Source organism: Capra hircus, chromosome 12 (genome assembly GCF_001704415.2).
Source record: "Capra hircus breed San Clemente chromosome 12, ASM170441v1, whole genome shotgun sequence".
Classification (NCBI taxonomy): domain Eukaryota; kingdom Metazoa; phylum Chordata; class Mammalia; order Artiodactyla; family Bovidae; genus Capra; species Capra hircus.
This window is the reverse complement of record NC_030819.1, coordinates 59,722,987-59,749,151: the sequence shown is the minus strand read 5'-3', so window position 1 is coordinate 59,749,151 and position 26,165 is coordinate 59,722,987. Positions and strand designations below refer to the sequence as shown.

The 26,165-nt window shown below is 44.2% G+C and overlaps 1 long non-coding RNA gene across 1 annotated transcript in view; it reads left to right on the top strand.

Annotated features, from left to right (window-relative positions):
- The window catches only part of LOC102178917, a 543,725-nt gene extending 520,907 nt beyond the window's left edge, over positions 1 to 22,818 (top strand). Inside the window, exon 7 of the long non-coding RNA XR_001918944.1 lies at positions 22,615 to 22,818. This is a non-coding gene — a long non-coding RNA (uncharacterized LOC102178917). The remainder of the gene's footprint in view (positions 1 to 22,614) is intronic.

Below are 26,165 nucleotides of genomic sequence, written 5' to 3'. Positions count from 1 at the left end.
ATGTGGCTAGTGGCACCATCGTGGACAATGTAGTTTTATCCTGTCCTTTGTAAGCAGTTTAAAAGGTTTTTAAAATGTGACAGAATACAAAAGCTTTACTGATAAGGTTTCATATTCTACATTTGCAGCTAACTTTAAAAAAACCACTTGCTGGTTTTTAGTTCAGTGGACAGAAGGATAGCCACCGTTACCTGAAAAATCTATTAAAACGCTGCTCGCTTTTCCAACCACATAACTATGTGAGGCAGCGTTTTCTTTTTTTCTTGTCAATTTTTTATTGTGATTAAAGATATGTAACATAAAATTTACAGTGTCAACCATTTTTAAGGGTACAGTCCAGTGGTATTAAAAGTGGTCTTTAAAGTTGGTCCTCGCCCAGCTTCTGACTTCCAGGGATCAGGGGCTAGCTGCATGGGGCTTTGTTGTTTTGCTGACTGATAGAGCAATATCTTTTCATTTCTCTCTCTGGAGAAGCCCTCCTGTAAAACACACACACACACATATACACACACATGCTGTGTTTGTAGGGAGCCACATAACACCAGCAGGGTGTGGTACAGTTTATTGAGTTTCTCAAGGAAAGCAGTTCTATCGAGTCCAATTACAGAGCAGACTAGACTTCTAAAAGTTCTCTTGTGCATCCCTTCATCTAAAATACCCCCAATATATTGTGGTTTATTAGAATTCTTACATTGTGCACAGGTGAAAAATACCCTTTGCTTTAATACACTTGGGTGATAAATTAATTTTTCTAGGAAATATTAAAGAAATATATAATTAAAATGTTGAAATGAGGAAAGGAACATTATTGATAAAGTCATTTTTCACTTAAGCATAGATATCTCCAAATGATAGTTACTTCAATAAAAAGCATTAGGCTTTACTCATCTAGATTTTAAAGGACTTGTCGATTCATCTATAAAGAACTGCATGGATAAGTGTTAATATAAAACATGAATTTCTATACATTCCTGTTTGAGACATTTCTAATCCACACGTACTTTCAAAGAGAGAAAATGAAGCCTGTGCAGGAAGACAAGCAGGATTTTACAGTTTGTACCTTTCCTTCCCACAACCTTATCTCCTTTCCTGATCTTCCCTTTGTCTCCTATTCAATGTTTTCAGAAGACAGCAAATAGAGGAGTGCTGCTAATCAAATAAAGTTGAAAATAAAGTTCCAGAGCCTCTGCATTAATCAGGTGAAATCCCTCCATTGTAATGCATGGCTCGCAATTGCTTGTGGCCACTATAAGTATCCAGATCCAGGCTGTGTTCTCTGCAGTGCTTTAACACTGAGATCTGAAGGTGTTTGTACCCCAGAACAAGACCCTTCCTGTATGCCTCTGTGTTTTACCCCTTTCACAGTGGCAAAATTGAGATGCAGGGAGGTGGGTTTCCTTATTCACAGAGCCACCACTAGTAAGCAACCTCAGATTTTTCTGGCCCAAAAGCCCATCCTACTGACCATTCTGATTCTCCTCCTGCTGGTGCAACAAGATTCTGGCCAATTATTATTTTAGGGGCCTGACTTCCTTTTCCTCTGTGCCCTGGTAGGGAATGTTCACCCACAAAGTAAAGCAGAGCCTATTTGGAAATTTTCCCACCCTCCAAACTACACCACATGTTACTCAGAGATATCTGTCCTTTCCCGGTCTTTACCAGCCTTGCTGTGAGCCCTTGGGTGGGGGGCAGTGGCAAGCTGTTGGGCGGTGGACCCTCAGGAGCCTTCTTGCTGGAGGTGACCAATTTTAAAAGTTTGGGGCAATCAGATAGGTCATTAATTAAATCCCCACGAGTAGATAGAATAACTTAGTGCTCATGAGAATGAATCTTTGCTCTCTTTTAAGTTCACTAAGCTATTTAAAATTTGAACAGACACTGCTTTAAGAATCACATTTTCTACCTGTCTGCAAAGATTTGACAGTTTCACTATTTTATTGACACAAGTTAAAGCATTCAAAGGCATGCAGCTGTTGATGTTTCTGAATTAATCAACAGGATGAATTCTATAGATTCACAGTCTTTTTTATGACTTAACAATTTCCTTGTTTTTTTAACAACCATATTGCATACCTATTTCTGGAGGTTTGTATACACACATATAGATTTGTACTCTTGATAAAGAAAAAATGCAAACTAATATATGTAACAGCAGGGAGAGAAAATGATCAAATTTAGTTTTATTTACTATAATTTGTGTGAATAGGTTAATTATTGTTTGTTTAAATAGGTCATACTTCTAGCATTGCTGTTTCAGGCAAATGGAAGTGTTAAATACACTTTGTTTTCTGGTGTTAAAGGTAGTAATTTAAAAAGCCACATATTAAAAAAAAAAAGCCACATATTTGCCAGAAAAATATATTTGTGTTTATCACCAGACTATTAAAATAATTAGCTCTGGATAAAGACATTCAATCAGAAACAGTGAATGTTTGTACAGATTTTTTTATACCTGTTGTAGACATTAGATGCATCTAGTCTTGACTTACTGGAGATATAATGTATTTTAATGTTTCGTGTAATGTAATATATGGGCTTCCCAGGTAGCACTAGCGACAAAGAACCCACGTGCTAATGCAGGAGACTTAAGAGACACAGGTTCGATCCCTGGGTTGGGAAGATCCACTGGAGGAAAGCATGGCAATCCACTCCAGTATTCTTGCTCAGAGTCCCATGAACAGGGGAGTTTGGCAGGCTACAAACCATTGGGTTGCAAAGAGTCAGACACGAGTGAAGCAACTTAGCAGGCATGCAGCGCAATGCATTGCATTACAATATTTACTGACAACTATTTTGTGCCTGGCTCTGTGTTATGTGATTGTTAATTGAAGAGCTATTAATTCTTCTATGAAGGAGCCAACCAACCACATAAGAACATAACAGATTTATAGTTAATGTTGTTTGAAACCAAACACTAAGAGACTGGATAAACTCCAAGTTAATGACTCAGATATGCAGATGACACCACCCTTCTGGCAGAAAGTGAAGAGGAACTAAAAAGCCTCTTGACGAAAGAGAAAGTGGAGAGTGAAAAAGTTGGCTTAAAACTCAATATTCGGAAAACGAAGATCATGGCATCCGGTCCCATCACTTCATGGCAAATAGATGGGGAAACAGTGGAAACAGTGTCAGATTTTATTTTGGGGGGCTCCAAAATCACTGCAGATGGTGATTGCAGCCATGAAATTAAAAGATGCTTACTCCTTGGAAGGAAAGTTATGACCAACCTAGATAGCATATTCAAAAGCAGAGACATTACTTTGCCGAGTAAGGTCCGTCTAGTCAAAGCTATGGTTTTTCCTGTGGTCATGTATGGATGTGAGAGTTGGACTGTGAAGAAGGCTGAGTGCCGAAGAATTGATACTTTTGAACTGTGGTGTTGGAGAAGACTCTTGAGAGTCCCTTGGACTGTAAGGAGATCCAACCAGTCCATTCTGAAGGAGATCAGCCCTGGGATTTCTTTGGAAGGAATGATGCTAAAGCTGAAACTCCAGTACTTTGGCCACCTGATGCGAAGAGTTGACTCATTGGAAAAGACTCTGATGCTGGGAGGGATGGGGGCAGGAGGAGAAGGGGACGACAGAGGATGAGATGCCTGGATGGCATCACTGACTCAATGGACATGAGTCTGAGTGAACTCCAGGAGTTGTTGATGGACAGGGAGGCCTGGCATGCTACAATTCATGGGGTCGCAAAGAGTCGAACACGACTGAGCAACTGAACTGAACTGAACTGAAACTAAAATCACCCTTCCCTCAAAAGAGTAATTCCTCTCTTTCTGTATAGAAAATAATAGTTCTTTGCTTTGTGGATTTCTGACCTGAGACCTCTCCCTAAGGTTAGGCTTTAGAGTCAATAATAATCTTTGCTATTTATGTGCCATAAGTTTCTGTAACATCTGTGTGTTCCACCCCTGGACAACCTATGGTCAGTGGTTCCTGGATCCCTCTGGAACAAAGCCTTGAAGCCTCCAACTGGCATTCACCCTTCTCTATCTGACCCAGGCTTATTTGCAGCCTCACCTTTCCCTAATTACCTTTCTGCACTTTATGCTCTGGTCAATTTGCACTACTCCCTGTCCACCCTGAACAAGTCCCGATAACTTGCCTAAGTTGTCTCATCAGCATAGAATTCTTTGCCTCCTCACCCTTGTCTATGGAAAACTCTGTCCCCTCTAAGAAGGGCCTGATCTTCCTCCCCAGCCTGATACAACTACTCCCTGGTCTGAGTCCTGACAAAGTTTGATCTGTCTGCTTGTATCTAATCTATTCCTTAGACTGCAATGTTTGATTGCTTGTGTACTTGTGTTAGTTTGAATTAAATGGTAACTTTGGGGTAGGATAAATGCCTATATTTCATTCATCTCTGGATGCCCTGTTGAACTCCATACCAAGGAACTTGGTAAATGCTCGTTGGATGACTAAGTGAATGTAGGCCTCACTCCCTCTTTGCCTTCAGCTCCATGTTTATAAAAATGAGAGACATGGTATATATTTAAGCCCTCCAGTATGCCTCGTCTACCTACATCTGTGCAGAAGTGCTCCTGTACTGAGTCTTACATTGAGCATTGAACTCTCGAGTCTATTTCAGACAACAAGCAGTAGTGGCCGATTTTGTCTTCTTGCAGATTCCCCACTTATGCCAACACCTCAGGGGACTGTGGCCTCTAGGAGTCACGGATGGAGTGACAGGTCATCATTTGAACCATGAAACATGCCAGTGGAATGACCCAGAGCAGCCCAAGTAGATGTTGTCCCTCTTCAGACACACTCTGACCCCTGTAAACCTGCAGGGGAACCACATCTGTGGAATTCTGATGTACTTTATCCTCGCTGTGATGCAAACAACTGGGCATTTACTGGGCCAGTCCAGGTCAGAATTCAGGAGGGCAGCAAAAAGATGCCTCCCATCTCTCTTGTCTACCCCTCTGCCCGCTTTGAACATTCTACTTCTTAGGCTATGTCTAATTCATATACAGATTAGGGGTAGAAATTAACTGAGTATAATTCTCAGCAGTATTTGCAGTATTTAAAAAGAAGGCCTAGAAAGTTGACACTTCCTGAAAGGAAAGTCTCTCTCAGGCTGGTATTTCAGTTTTGGGACCCCCTATGGATGTGTCAGTATAGTTGAGTGATAACAACCATGATTATTTATGACCTAAGAAAATATAGACTGTTAGTTTTTCTTTTTTTAATTGTAAAATGGTGGAAATAAGAGTATCTTCTCAAGGTTGTCCAGAGGATTAATTACTTCTGCCAAGATATTACTTCTGGGAAAGACCCTGATGCTAGAAAAGGTTGAAGGCAGGAGGAGAAGGGGACAACAGAGGATGAGATGGCTGGATGGCATCACTGACTCGATGGACGTGAGTTTGAGTGAACTCCGGGAGTTGGTGATGGACAGGGAGGCCTAGCGTGCTGCAGTCCATGGGGTCGCAGGGTCAGACAAGACTGAGCAACTGAACTGAACTGAACTGGCCTCTGCCAAAACTGGGATAGAGTCTGAGATTTTCCTCTGCTCACAATCTAGTGAGTTATCCCGCCACAGTTTCCTTGATGCTGGCAGGAGACATGAGACCCCTGTGTCAGAGACAAGTGGACAAGCCGTAGCCAGAGCAGCACATTTTCTTGGGCCTCTTTCCCACAGGACGGTACGAAGAGGGCCAGGTAACGGTTGCACACACACAGAAACTGCGTTCCAGAACTCTCAGCTTAGGCTGAGGGAATCCTTCAGAACGGGGGCAGCACGCTTCTTCTTTGTTTCACAAGGGGACATAATGTTTATTGCTTTGGACAGTAAGTCTGTTTCTTGTCTCTGGAGGGAGACACTCTATCTGCTTTATCTCCCAAAGCTGGGAAAACATCATCGAGGACAAAGGCAGTGTCTCTGCTTGCCGGACACACAGCAATATGACGACTCTCGACTCATAAAGCACTTATATCAGCATCTGGCACACAGCAAGCACTTGGTGACTGCCGTTACTACTGCTATTAGGTCACAAAGACAATTCCACCTCATTAAAAGATGACCTTGTTCAGTGACGGATGAAATAAATATGCAAACAAATCATCCTGTATCCCAAGGATTTTAGAAATGGAAATAGTTGCTAATTGTCCATAGGCACCCAAACCAACACAGGAAGCTTAAGGAGAGGTTTTGCTTTTCCCTCCAGTGCCTTTGGCGTTGGCACTAACTGCACTTCCTGGCTGCTCGAGGGATGCTCTGTGCTTCCTGAGACGGCATCTGTAAGAGGAGGCACTGCCCATTCACCAGTGAGTTCCGTCTCTCCACCCTTGAGGTACCACTCTCTGCTTCAGCACGCAGAGCCGTAGCTTGCTTCATTTTTTGCAGGATGGAGGTACTGTGGTCCATGTCCTTCTAAAAATAAATATGCACCTGGACATTTTGTCTTCAAAATGCCATTGGGTTTTTCCATTAAGTTGAAATGACAAAGGATGCCTTTGAATGGAAATGGAAGCATCAACTCAAGGACTTGATTGGCTCCTAGAAGGCAAGCTGGGTCAAACCAAGATACAGCAGAAGGTCACGCTTGTCTTAGGAGAGCCCTTTCTTCTGCCCTTGAATAATCCCTCCTGCCAGAGAGAAGCCTGCTGTTCTCTGAATGCCCAGCTCTCTTGTCTCTGAAAAGTGAAAGTCTCTTGGTCCTTTCTGACTCTTTGTGACCCCATGGACTGTAGCCTTCCAGGCTCCTCTGTCCATGGGATTCTGCAGGCAAAAATACTAGAGTGGGTAGCCATTCCCTTCTCCAGGGGATCTTCCTGACCTCTTGTCTCTGGGAAAAGTAATTATTTGGCACTAAACTCACTCACCCCTAGCATCCCGTACTATGTGGGGCACATAAAGTGGGCACATAAAGCAGGCACATTAAAAACTTCTTAATTTTCTGACTAAGTAGTAAGGGACCCATGTGCTTTCCCTCCCAGGCAATGTTTGTATTTTAATGAAAATGGCACAGTTTAGATAGAAGATGAAGGTCTAAAAGGATGAACACTGGCATTTCAACACAAGCGAGAAAGATAATTTGGGGATGGGCGGGGGTGGGTTGGTGTTCCGGATGTCCTTCAGCTCCCGTGACCAGGATCTGTTCTGTTTGTATCAGATCCTCTGCAGCTGGCTCGTCTCCAGTGTAACGGGCATGTGAGTCACTGGAGATCGTGTAAGAGGCCCATTCTGATTAGAGGATCTGGGTGGGGTCTGAGCATCTGTATTTCTTTCAAGCTCTCAGGTGATGCTGAGGCTATTGGTCCACTGAGGAGGGTTTGAGCATCACTGATTTAGAATACTTGACTAAAGAAGGCTTGCGGTGGAGGAGCAGGGCAGGGCATTCTGGGGCTGCTTGGCTCTCAGACAGCACACTCTGCAGGCTTCACCTGGCCCAGAAGTTGCAGTGAGGGTGTGAGCCCGGAGCTTACTGTGACACTCTGCACCCCTCCCAGATGAGTCCAGAAAAGCAGGTCAGGATAAGTGCTGGTGGTGGGAGGAGGGCTGGGAATGACCCAGACCGTGCTGCTGCTTCTGTGAAGCAGTGCGGGGTCCCAGCACCCAGTGGGCGGCAAGCTTGGGGCTTTCAGAGCAGCGGGCAGGCAGGAAGTGTCACATGGAGGCGCCCCAGGCCTGCTCACAACCCCCCCAGCCCCTTCCCTCGGCAGCTCTCACACCTCCCTCCTCGGCTCCATCCCCAGATGAGCAGAGCATCACCTGACAGGCAGACTGTCTGCTGATTATTTATCACATTCCCAAGTCCTGGTGCCCAAGCCCAGACCCCAAGCCAGCAGAGAACGGCCCTGCTTTAGAGAAACTTGCCCCCGCGCCAGACAGAGCCAGCCGGGCCTGTGAGGTCAGACTTCCAGATCTAGGGTGACATCTCTGAGCTTCAGAGCAGACAGCAACGAAAGCAATATGTTCTCAGGCTGCATATAGCTTGTTTCCTAAAACAGAACAAAACAAGACATAACTCAACTGAAGTCATTTCTGGTGCAGTGCCTGGAATTATGATGCAGGTCAGTTCACTCTGAGTCGATTCAGCAGATATTGGCAGAGGGGGTTCCAGTGCTTAATCGAGACCCTGCCTGGGGTGGGGGAGACCATCTTCTACTTGGAATTGAGGGCAGGGGTGTCCCCCCTGACTTTCCTTACTGTGTCTCCCCATGCAAAGGGTACCTCTCTCCAGCTTCTCCTGATTCTCACCACCCTGCAATCCACATTCAGGTTCATTTCCTGAAGCAAATCTGGCAAGGGAATTTCAAACCAGGTTTTAGTGAGAAGGGCAGCCCACATGTCCTCAGATATGCTTCTGAGGTCATCATCTTGTGTTGATGTTCCCCATGGAAGGGCCAGAGGCTAGGGAAGCCGGGGTTAGGAGGGTCTGCCTCCAGTCCTCCTCCAAGCAGCCCAGAGAACCTCTGCCTAATATGTACAGTCACCCAGACAAATGGAAGGAGCTCTCTATGGGCCGGGAGAGGCAGGACAGGCCCAGGGCAGGGAGGGTGGTGGGCATAGGAGCTGTGACCATAACATCTCTAACCTCAGGGCTCCTGGAATGTGGCCCCAGTCTCAAAAATCTTTGGGGCAGGGTGGCAAGAGCAGGTGCATATTCTTAGAAATTCCTCAAATCGCCTGGCAAAGATGACTCTGTCCTGTTTCTATCAGAGGATAGTGCAGTTCCTTGCAGAAGCACTGAAGCATTCCACAGTTAGTTAAGCGATGCTGGCTCGCTCAGAACTCAAGACAGAGTTCTTAATGTGTGCATGTGTGCTTAGGTGCTCAGTCCTGTCCCCTTCTTTACCCACTGAGCCATCAGGGATCTAACGCAGGCTGATCTATCTACCTACTTATCTATACATCTGTCTACTTAATTCAGGCTTATTTATCTATCTACCTATCTGATAGGACTTCCCAGGTGGCTCAGTGGTAAAGCATCCACCTGCAATGCAGGAGATGTGAGTTTGATCCCTGGGTTGGGAAGATTCCCTGAAAAAGGAAATAGCAGCCCACTCCAGTATTCTTGCCTGGGAAATCCCCTGGACAGTGGAGCCTGGCAAGCTACAGTCCATTGGGTCCCAAAGAGTCGGACACAGTTTACCAATGAAACAACAACCTGTGTATCTATCTATCTGTCTGTCATCTATCACGATCTGTCTATCTCTCTGTCTAGAATATATTCTGTAATATTTTCTGTGTCTGAAGTCAATGGTTTCAGGCAGAGACCCCTTTGTCTCAGGATTTAGAGGTACCTCAGGTTCACTGTTACCAAGAGTAGTGAGGGGAGGGCTTCCCTGGAGGCTCAGTGGTAAAGAGTGCCAATGCAGGAGACACAGGTTCAGTCCCTGACCTGGGAAGATCCCACATGCCATGGGGCAGCTGAGCTGATGCATCGCAGCCACTGAGCCTGTGCTCCAGAGCCGAGGAGCCACGACTACTGAGCCCACGTGCTGCAGGCGCTGAAGCCTGTGTGCCCTGGACAGCCTGACTGCGCTGTCAGACAGACAGGCCTGTGCGCCTTCTCTCTCCTTCACAGCAAGAGAAGCCGCACACTGCGACTAGAGAGTAGCCCCCGCAGCAACAAAGACCAAGCACCGCCAAAAATAAATCAATAAAATTACGTTAAAGAAAAGAATAGTGAGGGAGAGTTAGGTAAATCACCCCCCTCATTAATTCTCCCATCTTGCAGCTAACACCATCCGTCCACCACCCGCCCACCCAGCCGTCCGTCCATGCTTCCACTGACTTGTTCCCCAGCTACCATCACCACGCCGCAGTTCCTCTCAGTAACAGCTGCTCTTATGTCATCATGAGCCTTATTGAGGTGACTAATTTCAGAAGAAGTTTGAGAATCTGGACTTAAGAGATTGGGATTGGATGTCACTGAGCAAACAGCAGGCAGATGGGCAGATGTTAACAGGAGCTCTGCTGTTTAGGGTGGTATTTTCCTGGAAGTCTGTCAAGGAGTTTTCCAGCTAAAATTAACTTTGTGGCATCTGAGCCAGAAACACAAGCTGTGCTTTGTTCTCATCTTCTGATGTGAACTGTTGAGTGCATGTGCCTCTGTGTGTGTGTGTGTGTGTGTGTGTGTGTGTGTGTGCGTGTGAGAGATGGGGCCACACATAAAAAAAGTGCTCTGGAGAAGAGTTATAAAGGGCAGCATTGTGTTAGTTGATACGTCTCTCATGAGAATGTACCCAGTGCATAGTTCACTGTGGGATGAAATGCGCTTTCTGAGTTGCACTTAATTGAAAGCAGAAGCCCACCCTGGTTAGGCTGACACCTGGGAATATAGCCAGTCACCAGCAAGGGTGGTTATAACCCGGGTGATAATATGCCTGTTCTTACTTATCTGGGAAATAACAGTGAAAGATGAGGCATTGAGGGTTCTTGGAACTAGCAACCTAAAGCTTGGCTTTCTCTGAGGCGCACTCTACAGACCATCTTTTGTAGAGCCTCTCTTCCCAGAAGTGCCCCTGGAGGCTCCACTGTTGGGATTCCACCGGTAGGCTTCCTTGCCTTCAGTCTCTCAGATGGGCTGGATCAGTGTTTGGGGAGGAGAGGTGAGGAGATAAGCAGAGGCCGGGGGGAGTGTCAGGGAGAACCGGGTTGGGTATTTATTCTCCGGGGTTCCTCCAAGCCACTGGCTCTGGGCTGGTTGCCTCCCATGGCTGAGTTAACCCTCCTTCCAGGGTCCTCTTAGGTGATTCCCACTTCTTATGGCCCCTCAGGCAAAGGGTGGTAAGAGCAGCCTTTCCCAGCCCCAGCCTCTTGTGCCATCCCCGGGGGTTTCCCTCCTCCTTGCCTATGCCTTTGTAATAATCCCCTTTATTTAAAATCAGGCCAGTGTCTGGCCAGGACTCTCTGATACACACATAACTTGAAATAACGGAATCCTAAAGCAAGTCCTTTAACCTGTTTATGTATGATTTGCCTCTCTTGGAAGTTATGTAATACTAGTCTTGTCCTCTCACCAGGAAGTTGTAAAAGCAAAATGAGAAAGTAGAAAAAGAGGCTGTGGAAGGGTTAACAAGACAGAAAAAAAGCAATTCAAAAGGAAGGTGCTAATGCTACTTGTGCAGTGTCATCTCTTTATTTTTTTCAGCTGTAATAACAGGCAAGGTAAAGTGCTTAGTCACTAGCAATTCCAGGAAAGTGTATCCTGTGAGTCGTTCTGGGGTGCTTTTCATGAGGCAGCATCTTGCTTTCTACCGGCAGTTCGGCCGAGCATGGAAAATATTGCGCGCAAATTCCAAAATTCATCAGAACAGTCCTACATTTGGCTGAGTGCCCTGCATTTTGTGGACACAGATGCCCAAGGGCTGAGACCAATGAATCACACTGGTAATCAGTAAGTGCAATAAAATCACATTTGACTTTGTAGAGAACAGCTCACCTGTATTCGATGTTTCCTGACCCAGTTCAAGGAAGAACTTTCCCAGGCCTCCTAGGGCACAGCCTGTTCCACTTGGTTAAAACCAACCAAGCGGGCTGATGCCTCACTGCCCGGTGTCACGCTGCTCTAGGACACACGTGGCCCCTGGGCCACTTCCTCACACCCCTCGGTCCTGGCCACCAGCTGCTCTCTGGCCAGCTGGCCCAAGGAGGCACACGGGTGTCTAAAGATCTCAGTGAGTATGTGTCGACACAGGGGTTAGGTTGTTCTGCTCTCGTTTCTCAGGGGTTCTTTACATACCCAGGTTTTTCAGAATTGCTATGTGGCTTGTCACACACACCTGTAAGCCTGATCTTTTAATAAAAGTCCAGGCCCCCAGATATCCCTCACTAGCTCCTCAAAGGTTTTGACCTGTGCAAGAGTGAAGCATGGAAGGCGTGGCTGTAGATGCTTCCTGGTTTAATTCTTTTCACTCCTTCAAGGGATAGAAAAATAACCTTTAGGCTAGGATCAGGGCTGGAGAGGAGTGAGAATTAAGTGTTCTTGGACCTTCATGTTATGGTTTGGTAGTGACTTCTAGGTCTTTGGATGGCCGTATAGTTGAGAGTAGGAAAGCAGAGATTTAGCTCAAGGAGACCAGTGGCTTGCTGGTATATTCTGTGAAATTCAGGTCCTCCTTACAGAAGGGCTCCAAGCCAGGCAGCTTAGTCTGTGCATAAACATCTCCCTGACCATATCCTTCTAAGACTAGAATTGTGTATTCGACAGCCTCAATAAGGCTTCACAGCAATGCCCATGATACCATTTCACATGTAGCTATTGGAATAATGCCTCCACATCACCATGTCTCCCCATTTCTCCTTAGCTGTTGCAGTAGAGATCCAAGTAAGAAAGATGCTGTGTGTTCCCTCAGGCTTTCAGGGAGAGTCTGGTCCCTCTCCTGATAGAGCTGCGGGTTTACCCTGAATGATCTGTGCAAATGCAGTGAGGCATGGGGGCCCCTCGCTGGCATGGTCTGTCAGCTCGCCTAGAATAGAATCTCCATCAGGGCTGTTTGCCTCCTGTGGCCACTCCAGCTGGCAGGCAGGTTGAGTCTCTCCCCCGGCATCTGGCTCCCATCTGCCCCCTATTGGTCTGCAAATGTGATTCTGTTTTAACTCTGATTTTCAGCAGAGCCATGAGCAGCCACAAATGCCATATGGGTTTGAAACATTCACTTTTGAAAGTGACACTGTAGTTCAGTCATTTAAAGTCAGTATCTCAAGCAGTTTCATTAAGACTCTGCACTTTTCTGATGCCGGCTGATTTAAATGGAGACATTCCATCAATTCTAGGAAGTTGGAGAAGGTCAAAGCCACTCAGTTCAGTACACAACTCTGTAAGTTTCTCTTACAACACCCCTGAAAAATGTCCAGAAACTGAATCAGTATGTATGTTCTCCTCTGCGACTGGTTTCTTGGCACCTTGGGGGCATGCTACAAATCCAGCCCTGGAAGGACATTTCACAGAGATCACGGTTGAAACCGGCACTGATACCGGTCACCTTTAGCGTCTCAGAGCAGGATTTGTGGGTTCTTCCCACTGAAAACAGTTAGTGCAGGGGTTGAAATCCACCAGCCATATCTGAAACTACTTTACCTGCTTTAAGGAAGCAAGGCAGGTGATATCCCAAGCCCTCCCTAAAACGAGACAGTTGGACTGGAGAAATCTGTCAAAGTCCATTGGGCTCTGGAGCTAAGCGTGTCCGCTCTAGTTTGGTAATCCCTCTTCTACCAAGAGCATTTGACAGGATCTTTGGGGTTAATAAAAAAGGACAGAGCAAAGACAAAGCAGACAACACATGACTCTGGTTATATGACAACACCCTGTCTCGCTGCATCCCCCACTGGTGGTGCTGGTGCACAGGGGAGGGGCCCACCTCCCTCTTCCCCTCAGGTAGAGTTAATACAGGACTCTCACTGGGTGTTGTTTATGTGAGCAGAGCCCTCGGGGATAGATTAATATATGCTCCCATAGAGGGCAACCCCTTTGCCTCTGTTTACCTTGGCACTGATTCCGTGCATTAAAAGATCTTTGAGGAATTTGCGGTATTCAATACCTGGGAGATTCTGAAATTGTGTGATTTCTTTCCATAGACCCAGGTCCTGAATGAAGAGGGACCATCATTGGCCAGGGAGATCTCCCTCTTGTTTTATTCCTGGTGGCATTTGCTGTCACAGATTGCATGTTACTGAAAAGAAAGATCCAGAGATAAAGTATTGGAACACAGGAATCCCCTGGCGGTCCAGTGGTTAAGACTCCACACTTTCACTGGTAGAGGCCCGGGTTCAATACCTGGTCGGGGAACTAAAATCCTGAAAGCTGTGCACTATGGCCACACACACACATACACACACACACGAAGTTTTGGAACTCCAAAGGAGACTCATGTTTACCAATCTCAGGGAGGGACCACACCAGGAGGCTGGAGGACTATTTGGTCTTTTTCATGCCTTTCTTAGACGTGATAGGAGCATTAAACTATTTACAGGCTTAAATAAACCTTAAGATCAGGATGCTGGGGCAAGCATAATACAGTCCTCCCAACCGAACAGTGCATAAGCAGGCGCTCTGGAGACTTCATCACACAGGACTGCTGTGATTATAATTAAGAGGTTCGGCGTAGTTAGCTCCCTGAAAAAAAGACTTGACCCAGGTTGACACTTATTTAATATGAATAACTTTTTTTCGAATTAAAAAAAAAGAAAAGAGAGGGACAATGATTTCTCAGTGTGCTTTCTGTGATTACACTCCACCTTGTCTCAACCCTACATCTTAGAGTCTCTTCTCAAGTTCATATCCAGTTCATATGTATCAAATATGAGAGTCCCCACCCCCTTATGATCCTATTGTTGCCTCAAGGTGCAGAACATTGTGGATGGATTGCAACCTGTTTTCTTTTGGGGGTGGCTGCTTTGACATCTCAAACACTCAGTACTTCTGCTTTAGATTTTTCAAGATTCCACTTATGGACTCTTCTGCTTGGGCTATGCATTATTCTCTGAAGAAGAACACATCCGGACCCTGGGGGTCCTCATTTAAGCTTCCTGAAAAGCACTAGCTCATGGGCTGACAGTCCTGTGCCTTCCACAGGACATTCCCTCTGCTGCTGGAAGAAAATGTGTAATTACCAGAGAAAATGTCACCGACATGATGTACAGGTGATGCAGGAAATGAGGTATAGTCACAAAAAGCAACAAACATTCCCAAATACGCCTGCCTCATCTGTGCTTCCTTAAGAGCCAAATACCATCTTGGGGCACAGACCTTTCCCCAGTAGCATTTTCAACGACTCCCAGCCCTTCTTACATCTGCCTTTGATTGAACTCAGCATTTCCTTGTCAATTAAAAATGATAAATTAAGCTTCTTGCAGGGCAGACAAACAAACAGCCATTGTGAACCATATGAAGACCTAAGATTTTGGATGAATCAGACTCAGCCTGAGAAATTCATCTGGCAACTCCCAGGCCCTGACCATTATCCAGAGGAGCATCTGAGATGTCCCACGCGGCACCCAGGCATGCTGATGGCCCACTGGCATTCAGAACATTGCAGCAACCGACCACCTCAGCCTATGCATCCTTCCTGGTGCTTGGAAGAATGGCCAAGTACATCCATATTTGTCTACCCAGACGAATCCAGGACTACATTCAACACAGATGTTTGTCCTTTTCAGCTTTCATTTTTAGAAGCACGTTGTCTGGAAGTGATGCCCATTCAAGGATTATTCATTTTGCTTTCTGCTCCAGGGCTGTTGATAAATAAAGAGTGAGGATCTAAATCATTGGTCCCCCTCAGCCAACTCACAGAAGGTGTCCTGATGCATTTTATGTCCTGAGGGCAAGTGAAAATTATGTGTTGCATGTTGCAATTATTTTCTGTGTTGCTGCTCCTTTCTGGGCATATGGACGTGTCAAGAGGGTGACTATTTATCAACTGGAGGGGGGAGGGGCGGGTGTGGGAGCAGGCGTGGATCTTGCACCTCTGTTTCCTGTCACACAGATGCTCTGATTTTATATGAAGTAACGCTCTCTGCACAGTCAAATTGATCTGCCTTTCTCAGATACTTTCCTAAGTAGAATTTCCACTAAGATGGGCTTAACTAATGATGAGAAGATGTAATCCATCTGTGAAAAACCCTTAATCTTCATGGGGAAAAGAGAAAAAAAAGAAACCTGATGTAGAGGGACTTTGTACATGTCGGTTACCTCTGCTCCACTTCGTCTCCCTTCACAAAACAGTTGTGTGTGCAAAAGGGGGAGAAGCCAGCTGACATTTTCTACAAAATGCATCCTACACTGTTAGTGTCAGTAACAGGTGGAAAGTGAGGTCATAGAAGATTGGGGCTGCCTTTTAGTAAGCTTTTCAGTTGATGAAGATAGTTACGTGTATAGTAATGTTGACAATGAAAGTAACAGTTGAAGCTTTTTGAGTTCCTACTGTGTACAAGTCTCACTGATGCAGTGCTTTATGCGCCTTCGGCCATTTAGTTGGTCCAGCAACCATACTGTTGTTACATATCCTTGTCTTATCACATCTAAAACAGAACTCTGGATTCCACCTCCCCAAATGCACTCTTCGCCAGGACTTCTCTTCTCAATAAATGGTACAACTAGATCTTGAGCTGCTCTGGCTACAGGCCTGGAAATGGGTTCCCTTTTGTTCATCTCTTTCCCTTTGCCTCCCATGTCTAATTTGACAGCAGATTCTGCCAAACATGACAGCAAGTTTCCTAACTTGGTGTCTGTGATAGGATCCCTGCTTACTCCCCAGACTTCCATCCCTCTTCTGGCTCAGTTCCCAGGGACACTGGCATTTCCATTGCTTAAATGCATCACACTTGTTGGAAACATATTTTTAGTATCTCTGTTTAATACATGTCGAGTCCTTCCTTTTGTTCAAAGTCCATTGCCATAACCTCAGGCTAAACATCATCATCTCCAGCTGAGAGCATGGAAATGTTTTTATAACCCGTTCCATGATTTCCCTCCTGCTCTCTCAAAAAGACCCGACAGTACGAATGAATCATGAAACTAGTCAAGTCACCCTGCTGCCTGAACCTCCCATGACTTTGTGTTGCTCTTAGAAGAAATCCCTGTTTCCTGCTGAAGGACTGCTACCTGCTGCTCCCTCCCCCACGTTCCATCGCCGTCTCCCTCACTCTCCTGTCCCATGTATACTGGCCTGTTTTGTCTCTCTTGAACACATCCCACTTGTTTCTGCCTCAGAGCTTTGAAATTACTGCTTCTTCCTCCAAGAAACACGCCCCCTGTCTTCACATGGTGGCTCCACATCATGGTCATAATTTTATACCTGTGAGTAAACAAGAAATAGTAATCAAAGGGGAATAATGTGTAGCCATACTTGCTCCAAAATTGGGTGAAGGTTGAGAGACAGGTTTGGGATGAATTTGGATGACAGAGCAGGTCCTAAAGAGGAAGACTTTGGGCTTTGTGGACAAGAGTCAGGCTGAGACTGAGACTGAGTGTACAGGTACCTCTTGGGAAGAGATGATTTGCATCTTTCTCTGATTTGATCATAACCGTCACAGACAAGGGGCTTCCCTGGTGGCTCAGATGGTAAATAATCTGCCTGCAATTGGGATACTTGGATTCGATCCCAGGGTTGGGGAAGATCCCCTGGAGAAGGGAATGGCTACCTACTCCAGTACTCTAGCCTGGAGAAACCCATGAACAGAGGAGCCTGGCATGCTTGTAGTCCATGGGCTTGCAAAGAGTCAGACACGACTGAGTGACTAACACTTTCACACACGTCATGAACAAATTAAATATGTTTGCATTGATATTGCCTCACTGACTCTTGAGTGATGCCTGCACTGCATGGAAGAAAACTCTGGAGGGTACAGAACAGGCAAGTTAATAGAATAGGTGAATTACTCCTACGGTTAAGGAAATTTGGACTTAGAGGTCAGATATGCCCTGCCTAAGTTTGAAATTAACTCATAGAGGCAAAACTTACACCCAGAGCTGTCTGCCTCTCCTCCAGTAATGTGCTGGTCCATGATGTGCTCACATAACCTTCTTATTATGTAGCATTTCATCTGAATCATATAATTGAACACAAGATTAAATACACTCTTCCCTATTTCATGTGTTATGTATTTTGTCTTATCAGCGTATCTGTAAGTTCCTGGACACTATAGACCAGCCTTTCATAGTCCTTGGCACATAGAAGTCCCTTCATAAGCATTTATTGTTTAGATAACCATATTTCTTTTGTATCTCTAGAGATATTTGGCCATGTTATTAAATTCTTACTGAAGTTATCAGCAGCTGCGCTGCTATTTTGTGTATGAAAGTGATACTATATAAAATAGAAGTATTAGGTCACCAAGTTCAGTTGAAACAGAATGAATATTGAGTTTCTCTGAATGAACTTACATGCATACATACACACATGCATTCATCCACTCTATTCCCAATTCCTTTACAAGGGAGTTTCTTAATGGAATCATGATCAGTCATCATTCACAGTACCAGTCTGAAAATAGAATGAAATATCAAAATTACAATGAGAGAAAGAGAAAGCAAATGCCATTTCTCAAAATCAATCATTCTTCTTGGACTCGGCAGGTCCCTGGGTTGTCACAGATAACTGCATATCTCAAGTAATGCATGATGACAAGCTTTTTACCAATCATACCCAGTGTGTCTGAGTTACCCTCTCTCTCAATGGGTGTCTGGGTGATGGATTATAAGTCAGGATGTTACTTTTGCCAAGTGGTCATTTATTCATTTGCTAACTAATAATTCAATATTTATGAAAATCATGTAGACCTGACCATGAAAAACTGATAGAAAGACATATATGAAAATTCCTAGGCCCTAAAGTACAAGTACAGACAAAGTCTGACCCAGTTTTGGCACAACGAGCAGTCTGCTGCTAGGACCCTGGCTGTTAAGCTGTATGATACTTAACTGAGTTGCAAAGTTAAAAACTGGGCACATCTCTGTGAGATACAAAGAGAAACAATGGGAGCTACATTCAGCCCCACTGTCCTTGTCTGATTAATAACCTTTGCCATATTCATTAGCTGCTTTGGGAGTAAAACAAAGAAAAAGTGACCTTGAACCAAATCCACAGTATTAGTCTCTCCTGTCCTCTAATATGAAACAGTCATCTTAATATGACTTATTGCAACTATTCTATGTGCTGAGAATTCAAAGATACTTAAGCTGGGATTCCTTTCCTTGACAAATCTTGTGGTATTATATGTAATGAACACACACACACACACACACACACACACACACACAGGGCTTCCCAGGTGGTGCTAGTGGTAAACGACCCACCTGCCAACGCAAGAGACATAAGAGGTGTAGGTTCGATCCCCGGGTCAGGAAGGTTCCCTGGAGGAGGGCTTGGCAACCCACTCCAGTATTCTTGTCTGGAGAATCCCATGGACAGAGGAGCCTGGTGGGCTACAGTCACAGAGTCACAAGAGTCAGACATAACTTAAGCAACACACAAACACACACACACACACACACAGAGAGACATATATAAACACACATCCACTCACATATACACAAATACATGTAAGATGCCATGGGAATGCTGGGAGAGACAACTAATTCTGTCAGGGTTGCGGGAGGTGGGGGTTGGAGAGAAGAAAGAATGGGCATTTGAGAATTCTGTTTGAACTGGGTCTTGGTAAGCAGTTCTTTAGACTCATCAAGAATGAATGACACCCCAGGCAGAGGAAACAAGAAATAGGAAAACAGAGCAGAACGGGGCAAAGCATGTGGATGCAGGCGTGGCCTAGGATCAATAGAGTCCCTCAGAGACGATGAAGACAGTGATTAGAATTCATAGGGCAGAATTCCTGGAAACACTAACATTCAGGGAAAATGGAACCTGAAAAAGACTGAAAAGGAGCGCTGAGCTTGTACGTGGTGAACCAGGAGAGAACAACATTGAAGGAGCCCAGACAGGAGATAATGGGTGAAAAGTACCTCCTGGAGTTGCTGGTAGGTGGTGGCTGGTGTGCCTCACGGAGTGCCAACATGGAGCTGTGAGAGCAGAAAGCAGTTGGTTGTATTTTAAGAATGAATGGGAGTGAGAGAATGGAGATGATGATGTAGGCTGCTCATATGGAAGGCTACTTTTGTGGGAAGCCCAACAGGAAGAGAGGACAAGACAGTACCTAGAGGGCATGTGTTCAACAGATATGGTTTGCATTTAAAGAATTCCTGCAAGGAATCAGAAGGAAGATAGATGTTAATGACAAACCTCTATAAAGAAGGAGTTGACTGCTGGAGGAATCATAGGGAAATGCTAAGTGTTGATGGAGGAATGAGCTTGACTGAGATAGGAGCTAGTCTCCAAGACAGAAGTGAAAGGGGTAAACGCAGGTGAGGACAGAAATGAAGAAAAACACTGAGGATCCTGACCTGCAGGCAACTATTTTGTATGAGAAGTAGGAGGCAATGTTTATTGTGTCAAATTATATGATAAAAGGATTATCTTAAAAATTCTAGACATTGGAAACAGATGGAGAGAAAGAGTTCTGGAAGGATAACTGAAACAAGCTGTGAGTTTCACCCTGGAGATGAGCATGTTTGTCCCTGTAGAGGGAGGAAGGGAAAATGACCGAAAGAATCATCCCTCTTGATAAACCAACCTCTGCTTTCCAGGAAGGAAAAGAAGGGACGTACTCTGCCTATTTGCCAACTGAACAAATGTTTCTCCTGGAACATGAGTAGTTTTGGTGCCTTTATTTATGAAGCTTTTACATTTGAATAATTGAAAATACATAATAAAATCTGAAGTATTCAATATGACATCACAGTAGTTATAACCGAAGAAAACGCAATTTTAATATAGAGCCATGAGTAAAAGTTATTAGCAAACTTATTCAAAGGGACAAGGTATAATGGAAAACATACAAAGGCTTATTTTTATCTTTCAAGAAAAACTGTGGCAGATTTGTATTTTGGATTCTACATATTTCACTTCCTGTTGCAACCAACATTCATGAAATCCACTGACAGGAGCCTAACAACAACTTTTAAAAAATGAAGTATCTTTTCCTTAATTAATGTCTACAAAGAGCTTTAATGATGAAAGTGCCATTAAGTGCCGAGTATTATTAATTATTTTCTGCTGCAAGAGTATGCAGTCATTATATACTGTTTTAAATATTATGAAATATTTACAAATAAGTTTTAAAAACCTGCAAACAAGCCAAATAAAAAGGCATTTTCCTTTTGAGGTGAAACTAAGATCAAAACCCAAAGAAAAACTCATTTGCTTCCCACATGAGGAGACTTTGATGAATGCTCCAAAAATACCTGGCACTTTGCTTGTTCTTTCTCCATATCCCTTGTACTTCTACTGAATGCACAAACTGAAGTGTGTTACTACTTGAAATGTTGGCACAAATGTTATTTTTTAAACTATTTTTAAACTTTTTAATTGAGGTATAATTTAAAATGCTCTATTTCAGTTATGCAGCAAAGTTATTCAGTTATACATACATATATGGATATATATATGTGTGTGTGTTCTTTTTCAAATTATTTTCCACTATGGGTTATTACATGATATTGAAGATAGCTCTCTGTGCTATACAGTTAGCCCTGTTCGTTATCTTCTTATATTTGGTGGCATGTATATGTTACTCCCAAACTCCTAACTTATCCTTCTCCCATTCCCCTTTGGTAACTCTAAGTTTGTTTTCTCTGTCTGTGAGTCTATATCTGTTTTGTAAATAAGTTCACCTATACCATTTTTTAGACTCCTCATATAAGTGATATAATGATATTTGTGTTTCTCTGTCTGACTTGCTTCACTCAGCATGATAATCTCTAGGTCCATCCTTGTTGCTGTAAATGGTATTAGTTCACTCTTTTTTATGGCTGAATAACGTTCCATTCTGTAATGTATGTGTGTACTGTGTGTGTATATGTATACACGCACACACACACACACACACCCCACACCTTCTTTGTTCATCTGTCAATGGGTCAGTGGACAGTTTAGGTTGCTTCCGTGCCCTGGCTATTGTAAACAGTGCTGCTGCACACACTGGGGGTGCATGTATCTTTACACACTAGAGTTTTCTTTGGATATATGCCCAGGAGTAGGATTGGAAGATCATACAGGTAACTCTGATTCTAGTTTTTTAAGGGACCTCCGTACTGCTTTCCATAGTGAAAGAGAAAGTGAAGTCACTCAGTTGTGTCTGACTCTTTGAGACTCCATGGACTGTAGCCCACAAGGGTCCTCTGTCCATGGGATTCTTCAGGCAAGAATACTAGAGTGGGTTGCCATTTCCTTCTCCAGGGGATCTTCCCGACCCAGGGATCGAACCCAGGTCTCCCACATTGGAGGCAGACGCTTTAACCTCTGAGCCACCAGGGAAGCCCCTGGTGATCAGATAATTTTATCTGATTGCAGACATATGCTGGGATCTCCCACTTCCCATCTCTGTCCAGCTGCTAACTTTGGGACTATCCTCTGAGGACTCGGTCTCTGAATCAGCTTCTAAAATCCCCTGGTTTGAAGGGCAGGAAAACCAAGAACTCTATAATCTCTGGGTCTAGTCTCAGTAGGAATGTGTCCCAAGTTCAGACCCAAGTTGGTGCAAAATTAATGGGTAAATGCATGTATTAAATTGAACAGCAACTTGGTGCATTGTGCCGGTTCTGTTCTCAAGTTATACACTGGTTACCAGGAGACTTTATTCCCCTAATTACCACTGTCTAAGTCTGTTTGGGTTGCTGTAACAAAATAACACAGACTGTGTGACTGTGGTATTATTTCTCACAGTTACGGAGGCAGGAGGGTCCAAATTCAAGGTGCTGGCAGGTATAGTGTCTGGTGAGCACCAGCTTCCTGGTTTTCACATGACTGTTTTCACCTGGAGGAAGAGGCACCTAGAAAGGTGCTTTCTAGGGTCTCTTGTATAAGAGCACTAACCCCATTCCTGGAGGCTCTGTTCTTATGACCTAATCACCCCAAAGCCCCACTTCCAAATATCATTACGCTGGGTATAAGGTTTGAACACTTGAATTTTGGGGGACACAGTCTATATCAACTATTTTATTATATGCTCTGCTTTGTATTTTCTTGTGAAAGAAAGCCAAAGTAGGGCAGGTTAGCTGGCAGGAGAAAAATGTTAAACTTTTCATTTTTTATGTTTTCGCTAAAGGCCCACTGGCTCTCACCATTTATGGAATTGCCTTGGCTACTCAAGGGACCAGATGTTGCCTGGGGTTGTGACCCACTGCTCCTGCATTTAGCCTCCTGGCTGGCTGCTGCTTGCTTGGACTCAGCCCAGTACAGATGGCATCACTGCTAAATCAGAGAGGATGACACTCAGTTTCCTGGTCCTCCTTCAAGTTGCTGCTTTGTTGGTAAGAGCTCATTTCCTGGGAGTCCAAATAATTAAGTTTCACCTGTGCTATGTACTCCATAATTACATTATTTTTGTTAATTATGCTTGATGACAGAGTTATTGAAATTCAGCTTGATCAAAACCAAAATAAAATCTGGAAGCAAATGTCTCTTGCTGTACCATCACGGCCGTTTCTACATATTATAGGACACTTTGCACTTCCTGGAGGGGAAGGAACTAGACTCTTCCTCAAAATGACACTAACAGTTGGCCACACTGGAACCAAATGGCGAATGTCTTGGAAATACGGGAGCTCCTACTATGAGTAAGTGTGACTAGGGTTCATCACCACATGACTGGAGGGTGGGCAGTGACAGGCCAGCGTCTGAAGATGTCAGGGAAGATGTTCACAGCAATGATGCTCAGCGAAGCTGAGGGCAGTTTCCACTTGCCTTCGCCTCCTTCTTCCCCGCCCCCCTCTCCCTCTGTTTCTGCCCTGCTTCCATCTGCTCCTGCCCCCTCCTCTCTCTCCTCCTTCTTCTTCAGCTTGTGCTTCTGCTGCTTCTCCTCCTCCTCCTCTTTCCCTCTGCTTCCCACTTTGCCTTTCCTCCCATAATAGGTATTCATTCAACATATCTTGACTTGATGTGAATTGAAGGCATCTGTATCAACTGAAGTTTTCTCTCCCTTGAAATTGAGAGAAAGTTGCTTGATGCTTGATCAAGTTGAATTTTGATAACTTTGTCATCAAGCAAGTTGAGCATCAAGGAAGTTGAGACAGGAGATTTAACAGTAGCGCAAGTTTTTATATATCTGCCAGATGAGAAACATTTGAAGACCCTGAAGTTTTGGTCAAGGACATGAGTACCCATTTGTACTTAGGTTCTGTGTATAGAATTTCAGTGGGACTTGTTTGCATCTGAGCTCTCTGGTATTAACAGGAAGAGTTTTACTGAGAACATACAAGAGCAAAATTTCCTTCAAAAGGGCACAGGGTAATATGAAGGCTTTTACCATTTTCCAAAGGAAGCCATTTTTCTGGTCATGGTCTGCCGGGAGTTCTCATTGACTGGTTGATACTCAGAAGCATGTTTTTTTAAATTTATTTAATTTATAAAATTTTATTTTTTAACACCAAAGACATTTTGTATTGGAGTATATCTGATTAACAATGCTATGATAGTTTCAGGTGAACAGTGAAGAAACCTGACATTAACTGACAACTCTCCTTACTCTACGTTTATTCTCCCATATCCCATCACTTGAAGGTGACCAACCCCACTAGAGGATTTTTTTAATGCAGGAAATGGCAGTGTTCATTTCACATGATAAGTCCTAAGAATTGACTCTAATCACAGGCAGCGTGGGGAGTACAATTTGAACAATGCATTGTAAGAGGCATGGGACCCTACCCCATATCTTGCTGCTATTTCACCTTCCCCAGGGTCTGAAATTTCACCACTGGATATTCTTTTTTGTGTCTGCTCTCATCACTGACGTCTAGATGAAACTGCCTGTTCAAGTAATTCTTACAAGGGTGATGAGGACTCATCACCACTTTTTTCTCTAGGCAGAAGAGACCTCTAACTCCTTACTGACTGACTGACTGAAGTCGCTCAGTCGTGTCCGACTCTTTGCGACCCCATAGACTGTAGCCTACCAGGCTCCTCTGTCCATGGGGTTCTCCAGGTAATGGTACTGGAGTGGATTGCCATTTCCTTCTCCAGGGGATCTTCCCAACCCAGGGCTCGAACCCGGGTCTCCCACATTGTAGACAGACGCTTTACCGTCTGAGCCACCAGGGAAGTCCTAGCTCCTTACAGAAGGTGTGATATTGAGGAGAAAAGAAGTAACACCAGTGTGAGTTAAGAGCTAAGTTACTGCTGACAGAGTACAGGCTTTACCTGCTGTACAGTTCAGAGAGTGTTGACTTTTAGCTGGGATGCTGTCTGGGTACCAGGGGTCCTGCCCATTGGAGGGAGCCCCTACTCAAAGTTTGATTGATATTTTTGTGCTCCTAGGTCAAGGTGTTTCCAGTCTTGGAACACTGGGGTGTGGTTCTCTGCAAAATATTGCTGTTGTCAAGCTGTCTGCCTGCGAGATTACAGAGGACAAACAGGAAGCTTTCTGCTTATCATCTTTCAAAGCATCCGGCATTAAAGACACTCCATCAGAAGCAGTGAGCCATTTAGTGCCACTGTCTTACCCCTGCGGTTCACTAGGGGACCCAGCCTGGGTACTTTATTACCTTCTATGCAGATATATTGAAATGAGATGCTTATCACCCTAGGTACATATGCTCGTTCACTTTCTGGGCTGGAATTGTCTTCCTAAGGGTCATAAGGGAACAATTTTTCTCTCTTAATGCTCCCAGATTTGCAAGATTTTAATTCTACATGGCTTTATGACATGCATTTAGCTTAAAGGCAGGTAAAACAAACAAACAAAAAAAACCTTGCACCACTAGAGAAGAAAGGAAAAGGAATTAAAATATAAGCAGACAATTTACAATGTAGGAAGAAGGTAGAATTTCTTTTGTTGCTGATGGCCTATGTAGTACTTCTTTGAATGTTCCTTTCTATGGACTGAAGCAATTGCTCATTTGTACTGAGAAAAGGTGCTTCAAATTAATTTTGGAAACTTTAATACTGCACTGTGCTAAATTTTAATTATTTCACTTCCTGCTTGGTATATTAATGTTGTGATTACCCTTGAAAGTGTATTACCGATGATGATTTATGCAAAACCCAGCTAGCTCCACAGCTCCATCAGTTTCAATTAAGACCAGCCACAGAGGAAGTGGGCTGTGGTCGTGTTGGCTGCAGACCATCATTATGCTCACAAGCAGGTACGGTCCGTTTGCTTAAAGCATTACTTTTGTTTATCCTTCTGGAACCATCTCTTCCATGGCATGACTAACCACTGAGAGAGGAAACTGTGTGTAGCGATTTGGTCTGTCCAGGAAAATGAATTTTATCTCTGTTTCTCTGCTGATATAGGACATTTTGGGCCAATTCTTCCCTCTTTTGAACTGTTCAAGGACTGAACTGGCCAAAGAAGCTATTGCAAAGTTATCATTTTCCGATTTCCAGGAACAGGGTTTGGTCAGCCTCTGGAGACTGTGGTCATCTGGAGTTAATCATAAAGTACGTCCTCCTTCTCAAATGAAGCACTGTTTTCAGAGCTCATTTATCTCGATGACTTCGACTATTGAGAGGTCAGGAGGTTTTCCCTGGTGCGTCCCTGGTACCCAGTCCTTCTAATGACTAATTTGGCTGCCTAGTTATTGAAATCTCTTGTCTACCTGGCAGCCCTTCCTAAATCTATTCCAAACCATGTCACTGAGGTCGCCTGCCAGGTCTGGG